Consider the following 9,323-nt stretch of genomic DNA (forward strand, 5'->3'; position numbering starts at 1 on the left):
GCTCTGATGGAACAGATAACACCTGAGGAGCATAGGCAGGAGCCTGGGTGCCAGGGAAGGTGGGCTTAGGAGATAGAAGGGAAGCCAAGAGGGCCCTGAACACAGAGGAACTGTGAGGGGAGTGGTAGAGAGCCTGTGAGGTAGATGCTCTCTGCCCTCTGAGGGGATGGTTGCAGGGGTTCTGAGACAGGGAGGGCATCCAGGACACACTGAAGGTAACAGAGAAGGCCTCTTGGCTGTCCCCCACCATGTAGACTCTTTTTGTTTCAAGTCCTGGAACTAATCCTCTGTGGCTCAAGGCTTAGCCCTTTGAGCTAGTGGCTCTGCCCACAGAGTCATCCTTCTTTTTCCTTAAGGGGTAGCATATGAGTAGTGTTATGGGCTGCCATTTCTTGCCTGTAGAATTTTGGGGGTCCCACAGCCTTCTGTTTTGTATTCATTTCATTTTGTGTTCTCTCTATACTCTTCAGTCCACTCTGGCAGTGTTTCTGCTGGTGTAACACCACCAAGAACCATATGAGTTTCCACGTATGTCACAGGGATTCATACCATTAGACAAGAGGGTTCTCCCTAGACATTCCCTATGAAAAGCTCAGTACCACCTGCAAGGTGGTACAGATTGGGAGTCCACTATCAATAAATGGCCAGGAGAAGTGCTCACCTTCTCTGCAGGCCTGAGATTTGCCTCCCTAACCAGATATAGCAGGGTAGGGGAGAGGGCACTGGCAGAGGGAATCCCACCACAACAAACACTTAACCTGGGAGGCACTCTCTGTCCCCCACAAGCAGGAGAGATCCTGCCACAACAGGGGCCCATACAGGAAGACCTCTTTGCCCTTGTGGGCCTGAGACTCCCTTCCCCCACTGAGTGACAACAGGCTGATGAGCCTAGAGAAACCCCTCAGCCCTCCAGGTAGCAAGAGCTGGGACCAATGGGAGCCTGGCAGCATGAGTAAAACCAAGAAAATAAAAATAACACCACAAATTGCCTGAAAATTAAATTGCCATTGGAACCACAGCCCACAAAAGTAAGCTAGGACCTTTTACTAAACCTAAACAAGGTGATCGTCTGCTAAAATAGAAAATTTAAATAAGAATCAGAGTCTTCTTCACACAGATAGCCAAAGAGCACATGAAAAGGGGCTCAACATTGCTAATTATTAGAGAAATGCAAATCAAAACTACAATAAGGTACCACCTCACACCGGTCAGAATGGCCATAATTAAAAACTCTACAAATAACAAATGCTAGAGAGGGTGTGGAGAAAAGTTGGTCCTACACTGTTGGTGGGAAGGTAAATTAGTACAACCACTATGGAGAACAGTATGGAGGTTCCTTAAAAAACTAAAAATAGAACTACCACATGATCCAGCAATCCCACTTCTGGGCATATATCTGGACAAACCCATAATTCGAAAAGATTCACGCACCCCAGTGGTCACTGCAGCGTTATTTACAATAGCCAAGACATGGAAGCAACTTAAATGTCCATCGACTGATGAAGGGTTAAAGAAGATGTGGTACACATACACAATGGAATATTATTTGGCCATAAAAAGAAATGAAATTGAGTTATTTGTAGTGAGGCAGATGGACCCAGAGTCTGTCATTACAGAGTGAAGGAAGTCAGAAGGAGAAAAACAAATACTGTATGCTAATGCATATTTATGGAATCTCAAAAAAAAAAAGTGCTACTGACAAACCTAGTGGCTGGACAGGAATAAAGACGTAGACATAGAGAATGGCCTTGAGCACATGCTGGGGGGAGGGGGAAGGTGGGGCGAAGTGAGAGTAGCACTGACATATATACACTACCAAATATAAAATAGATAGCTAGTGGGAAGCAGCAGCATAGCACAGGGAGATCAGCTCAGTGTTTGTGACGACCTAGAGGTATGGGATAGGGAGGGTGGGAGGGAGGCTCAAGAGGGAGGGGATATGGGGATATATGTATGTATATGGCTGATTCACTTTCTTGTACCACAGAAACTAACACAGTATTGTGAAGCAATTATATTCAAATAAAGATCTATTTAAAAAATTAAGGGGAAAGAAAGACATTCTCAGATAAAGGAAAACAAATAATTTGTCACCTCCAGATATATCCTTAAAAATTGGCTAAAGGATGATCTTCAAACAGGAAAGAAATTATGAAAGAAGGAATCATGGAACATCAGAAAGGAAGAAAGAAAAACAGAATAATCAGAAATATACAAAAATAGACTATCCTTTTTCTCATGAGTTTTATAAAGCATATTTAAAGATTGAAATAAAAATTATAGCATTATCTGATGCTGAAGAGTACAGTATATAAAATTAAGGAAGGTAAATAGACCTGAATGGAAAAAAGGTTTCCACATTTCACTTTAAGTGGTAAAACAATGATACTAGTACTCAGTACTAGTACATTTACTAGTACTTAGTACATTGATACTGTACTAAGTCACACATGTATATTGTAATATGTAGAACAACCAAAATGAAAACTACATTATACAAAATTATACAAAGAAATAATTCAAAAGCACTATAAACAAATAAAAATGAAATACTAAAAATTATGGAAGTAACCAAGAGGAAGACAATAAAAGAGAAACAGGAATGAGAACCAGAGGAAACAAACAGAAAACAAATAATAAAATGGCAAGCTTAAGCTCTAACATATGAATGATTACTTTAAATGTAAATGGTCTAAATATATAAACACAGAGACAGATAGAAGGAGTAGATTAAGCATGTAAAAACCCATAGTTCAACTACCTACTATTTACCAAAACAAAACAAAACAGAAACCTCACTTCAAATTCAATGACATAGGTAGGTTAAAAGTAAAATGATAGAAAAAAAATTTAGGGCTTCCCTGGTGGCACAGTGGTTAAGAATCCACCTGCCAATTCAGGGGACACGGGTTCAAGCCCTGGTCCAGGAAGATCCCACATGCCTTGGAGCAACTAAGCCCGTGCATCACAACTACTGACCCTGCGCTCTAAAGCCTGCGAGCCACAACTACTGAGCCTGCATGCCACAATTATGGAAGCCTGCGCGCCTAGAGCCCATGCTCTGCAACAAGAGAAGCCACCACAATGAAAAGCCCATGTGCCACACAAAGAGTAGCCCCCACTTGCCTCAACTAGAGAAAACTTGCACGCAGCAACGAAGACCCAATGCGACCAAAAATAAATAAAATTAAATTTAAAAATTATTTATCCTATGAACATTAGTTTTAAAAAAGCAGGAATGGCTATATTATCCACTTACATAAACTTCAGAGCAAAGGTAATTACTAGAAACAAAAAGTAACGTTACATAATGATAAAAGAATCAATCCACCAGGAAGTCATAAAAATTCTAAGTGTATATGCACCAAAAACAGTGCCTCGAAATACATGAAGCAAAAACTGATAATGTTAAAAAAAAAACCTGATAGAGCTGAAAGGAAGAATAGAAAATCAACAATTATAGTTGAGGATTTCAATACCTCCCTCTCAGCAACTGTTAGAACTACTAGACAGAAAATTGGTAAGGATATAGATCTGAAGAACACAGTCAACTAACAAGATCTGACTGATAGCAATAGAACACTCCACCCAACAACAGCAGAATATACCTTGTTTTCAAGTGTCCATTGAGTAGTCACCAAAACATATCATATCCAGGGCCACAAAACATACCACAACAAATCTACAATAATAGATATTGTACAGATGTTTTTCTCTGACCATAATATAATCAAACTAGAAATCAATAACATAAAGACAACAAGGAAATCTCTAAACACATGCAAGTAACCCAGTTCTAAATAACATGTGGTCAAAGTTGAAGTCCCAAAGGAAAATTTTTTAAATACCAAGAAGTGAATGAAAGTAAAAATACAATATATCAAAAATGTGAGTTGCAGCTAAAGCAGTCTGAAAGGGAAACTAATAGCAAAATGGTCTCAAAATCAATAATCTAAGAAACTAGAAAAGGAAGAGCAAGATAAACCCAAAGCAAAGCAAAGAAATAATAAAGAGCAGAAATCAACAAAATTGAACACAGAAAAGCAGTAGAGAAATTAATAAAATGAAAATCTGATACTTCAAAAAACATCAATATAATTGATAAACCTCTAGCAAGACTTACACAGATAAAAAGAGAGAATACACAAATCACCAATATCAGAAATGAAACAGGGAACTCATAAAAGATCCTGCAGCCAAAAGGAAATTACAAGGTCTTCCCTGGTGGCACAGTGGTTGAGAGTCCACCTGCCGATGCAGGGGACACGGGTTCGTGCCCAGGTCCAGGAAGATCCCACATGCCGTGGAGCGGCTAGGCCCGTGAGCCATGGCCGCTGAGCCTGCGCGTCCGGAGCCTGTGTTCCGCAACAGGAGAGGCCACAACAGTGAGAGGCCCGTGTACCGCAAAAAAAAAAAAAAAAGTATATTACAAGAATACTATGACCAACTTTATGCTCATATATTGAACAATTTAGAAGAAATAGGTCAAAGAAGTCTCAAAGTAAAATTAGAAAAAATACATAGAACTGTATGAATTGAAAATACCACATATCAAAATATGTGGGATGCACCTAAAGCAGTGCTAAAGGGAAACTTATAGCAATAAATGCTTATATTAAAATGGAGGTGGAGTCTCATTTCTCAAATGAATGAAAAGTAAAATTACCAAAACTCAACAAAGATGAAATGCATAATTTTATAATCCTACAATCATTAACAAAATTGAACTTTAAATCTGTAATTTTAAATCTTCTGAAGAAGAAATCTCCAGGCTCTGATAATCTCACTGGAGAATTCTCCCAAATATTTAAAATAGGAATGACACCAATTTTATACATTATCTTCCCCAAAAATAGAAGAAGAAACACTTCTCATTTTATGAGGTTGGTATTATCACATAAAACCAGATAAAACGAGTATACAAAAAGAAAACTGCAGACCAATATCATTCATCAACTTAGACACAAATTTCCTCAACTAACTGTTAGAAAACCAATTCCAACAACATTAGCAAGTAGGATTTATTCCAACTATGCAATGTCATCAATTATACCAACAGACTAAAGAAGAAAAATCATGTGATCATATCAGGTGATGCAGGAAAAGCATTGACAAAACCCAACACCCATTTTTGATAAAAACAAAACCCCAGAAACTCTCATCATGTTAGGAATAGAGGGGAATTATCAATACTTTAACTTGATAAAGAGCATCTTTATCACATACAACTAAGATCACACTTAATGATGAAAGACGGGATTATTTCCCTTAATATGTCCACTCTCACCACTCTTATTTAACATAATACTGGAAGTTCTAGCTGTTGCAGTGAGGAAAGAAAAAGAAATAAAGGCATACCGATTGGAAAGAAAGAAATAAACTGTCCCTATTTGCAGATGACATGATTGTTTACATAGAAAATCCTAAGGAACCTACACATAAAATAAAAAGAAATAAGAAGGGAGTTCAACAATGTCTCAGGAAATAAGATCAGTGCATAAAAATTAACTGTATTTCTATATACTAACAATGAACAAGTGAAAACTGAAATTTAAAATGCAATACCAACTATAATCACTCTGAAGAAAATTAAATACTTAAGTGTAGAACTTAACAAAACATGTACAGGGTCTGTATGCTAAAAATTACAAAATACTGATGGAAAAAATCAAAGAACACCTAAATAAATGTAGAGACATACTGTGTTCATGGATTGAAATACTCACTGTTATAAAGATGTCAGTTCTCCTCAAATTGATTTATAGGTTTAATGCAATTCCTATCAAATTCTCAGGAAGGTTTTTTGTAGGCATAAGCAAGCTTATTCTAAAATTTACATGGAAAAACACAGGGCCTAGAATAACTAAAATAATCTTGACGAATAAAAATAAAGCACCTGATATTAACTAAAATAAAGTACTCTACCCAATATTAAGGCTTACTATATATGCAGTAATCAAAGCTGTGTGGTATTGGTGGATGGACAGAGACATAAATCAATAGAACAGATTCAAGAACTCAGAAATAGACTGACATAAATATTCTCAACTTATTTTTGACAAAGGTGCCAGAGTAATTCAAGAAGGAAGGATTAAAAAAAATTTAAAAAAACAAGGATGGATAGCTTTTTCAACAGATGGTGCTGGAGCAATTGGATATCCTTAGTAAAAAATAAATCTCCACTGACACCTCATGCCTTATACAAAAATTAACTCAAAATGGATCATAGACTCAAATGCAAAAGGTAGACCTATAAAATTTTAGAAAATAATATAGGAGAAAAATCCCTGGGGTCTAGAGTCAGGCAAAGAGATCTTAGACTTGACACAAAATTGGTAAGTTGGACCTTATCAAAATTGGTAAGTTGGACCTTATCAAAATTTTAAAACTCTTGCTCTACAAAACAAGTGGGAACTAAAATATTAGAGAAGAGTAAGCGTAAAATGGGATACAAGACAGTGATCTGAGGTATTTCTTGAGAGGAGTTTATTGATATTCATTAACTTTGGCCTTTGTCAAGCAAACAAATTAAAATATGAAAACAAAGTAATAAAAATGCTTTCATTTGTAGATGTTATAATGGTATACACAGAAAACCCAAAAGAATCCACAGATAAAATTTTAAATGAATAAATAATTTTAGCAAACTTGCTAGATAAAAGATCAATATAGAAACAACAATTGCACTGTTGGAACACTACACAGCCATAAAAAAGTGTGCCATTTACAGCAACATAGATGGATTTAGAAATTATCATACTAAGTGAAGTAAGTCAGAAAGAGAAAGACAAATACCATATGATCACTTATATGTGGAATCTAAAAGATGACACAAATGAACATTTCTATGAAACAGAAACAGACTCACAGACATAGAGAACAGATTTGCGGTTGCCAAGGGGGAGGGGGGTGGGGGACGGATAGACTGGAGGTTTGGGATTAGCAGATGCAAACTATTATATATAGAATGGATAAACAACAAGGTCCTACTGTATAGCACAGGGAACGATATTCAATATCCTGTGGTAAACCATAATGGAAAAGAGTATTAAAAAGAATGTATATATATGTATAACTGAAATCACTTTGCTATACAGCAGAAATTAACACAATACTGTATATCAACTATACTTCAATAAGTAAATAAACAATTGCATTGCTATATATCTGCAACAAACATGAATTTAAAATTTTTAAGTGATATAATATAAAAAACCATCAAAAAAGAAATCAAATACACAGGAAAAAATCTAACAAAGTGTGTGCTGGAGCTCTACAAAGAAACACAACGCCTAAATAACTAGAGGGATCTATCATGTTCTTAGATTGGAGGATTTAATAAAGTAAAGATGTTAATCATCCCCACAATGATAAATAGATTCAATGCAATCAATCAATCACAGCCAAAATCCCACCGGGGTTTTTAGGGGGATTTGACAAACTAATTCTAAAAATGTTTAGAATAGAAATGAAATGGCCCCCAAACAGCTAAGACATGCTTTAAGAAGACAAACAAGGTGACGGGACTTGTTCTACCAAATATCAGTAAAAATCATTTTAAGCTGTCTGACAGAGTGGTCTTGGTGCAAGAATAGACAAACAGATTAGTGGAACAGAACAGAAAGGCCAGAAACAGACTCATGCATCTACGGGCACTTGATTTTAGTTGTCATTGTAGGCCAGAGAACAAAGGATGGAGTTTTCAATAAATGGTGCTAGAACAACCACATATCCATTTGGGGAAAAACTAAAGCTTGACTCCTACTTCACATCATGCATAAATATCAATTTTAGGGGTACTAAAGATAATATAGGAGAGTGATCTGGGAGGTAGGGAAAAACCTCTTAAACAGGATACAAAAAGCACTAACTATAAAGAAAGATTGCTGAGTTGGACTACTAAATTAAAGTTAAGAATATCTGTTCATCAAAAGATACCACTAAGAAAGTGAAAAAGCAACCCATGTACTGGAAGTATATATTTACAATACATATAAAAGACCCAAATTATTTAATTCTCTCTATATAGCCTACTGATCAATAAGGAAAAGACAGGCAAATCAAAAGAAAAACAGCCTAGAAAACTGAACACGGAATTCATATGAAAGATATGCCAGTGGGTAATATACTTGCAAAACTGTTCAATCTCATTAGTAGTCAAGGATATGCAAATTCACACCTCTTTGAGACACAATTTCACATCCACCAGAATGTCTAAAATTTAAAAGACTGACAATATCAAGTGTTATCAAGCCTGTGGAGAATGGGGTGGGTACTCACACACTGCTGACAAGAGTTTATATTGTACCAATATTTTGGAAACAGATGGCATCATTGACTAACGTTTCATATCAGCATATCCTATGACCCAGAAATTTCACTCTTAGATATACACCCAATCTAAATGTCTGGACATGTATCTCAAGAGTCATGTACAAGAATGGTCACAGCAGTATCATTCATAATAGCCAAAGATCGGAAACAAGCCAAATATTCACCAACATTAGGATGGACAGATCATGACATAATCATTCAATGAAATATTATGTAACAGAGAAAATGAATAAATTACAGCAACAGGCAACCATGTGGATGAATCTCACAAACAAAATACTGAGTGCAAAAAGTGAGGCATGTAACAATTCATACTGCATGAATGCTTATAACACATCATCGATGAAAATAATACATATCCAAACCTGAGGGATGCCACTGAAAGGTACTTTTAGGGGACTTTTTAATGTTATCTGTTAGGAAACAATACTTAGAGTCCAAATGAAGAAGTTAATAAAAATAAAATAATAAATCTTTAGATAAAAAGAAGGAGATAATCAAGATCAGAGCAAACATGAATGAAATAAACAATAAAGATAAAATAGAAAGGATCAACAAACTCAAAAAGGTAGTTCTTTGAAAATAAAAATAAACAAACCGCTAGAACAAATGATGAAGGGAATGAAAAGAGAAAAAATATTAGCATATAATATAAGGACTCAAGAGGATATAATTTTCAAAAGAACAGAAAATTTAAAGGTAACTATAGATCATTATAATGCCAATGCATTTGAAAACATTTAGAAAGTGGACAATAACTTGAAGAAACAAAACTTTTTACAGAGTCTCACAAAGAAAGAGAAAACCTGAATATGCCTTGAACGTTAAGAATTTAAAATCAGGGCTTCCCTGGTGGCGCAGTGGTTGAGAGTCCGCTGCCGATGCGGGGGACACGGGTTCGTGCCCCGGTCCGGGAAGATCCCACGTGCCGCGGAGCGGCTGAGCCCGTGAGCTATGGCCGCTGAGCCTGCGCGTCCGGAGCCTGTGCT

The sequence above is a fragment of the Delphinus delphis genome, chromosome 16, assembly GCF_949987515.2.
Source record: "Delphinus delphis chromosome 16, mDelDel1.2, whole genome shotgun sequence".
NCBI lineage: Eukaryota > Metazoa > Chordata > Mammalia > Artiodactyla > Delphinidae > Delphinus > Delphinus delphis.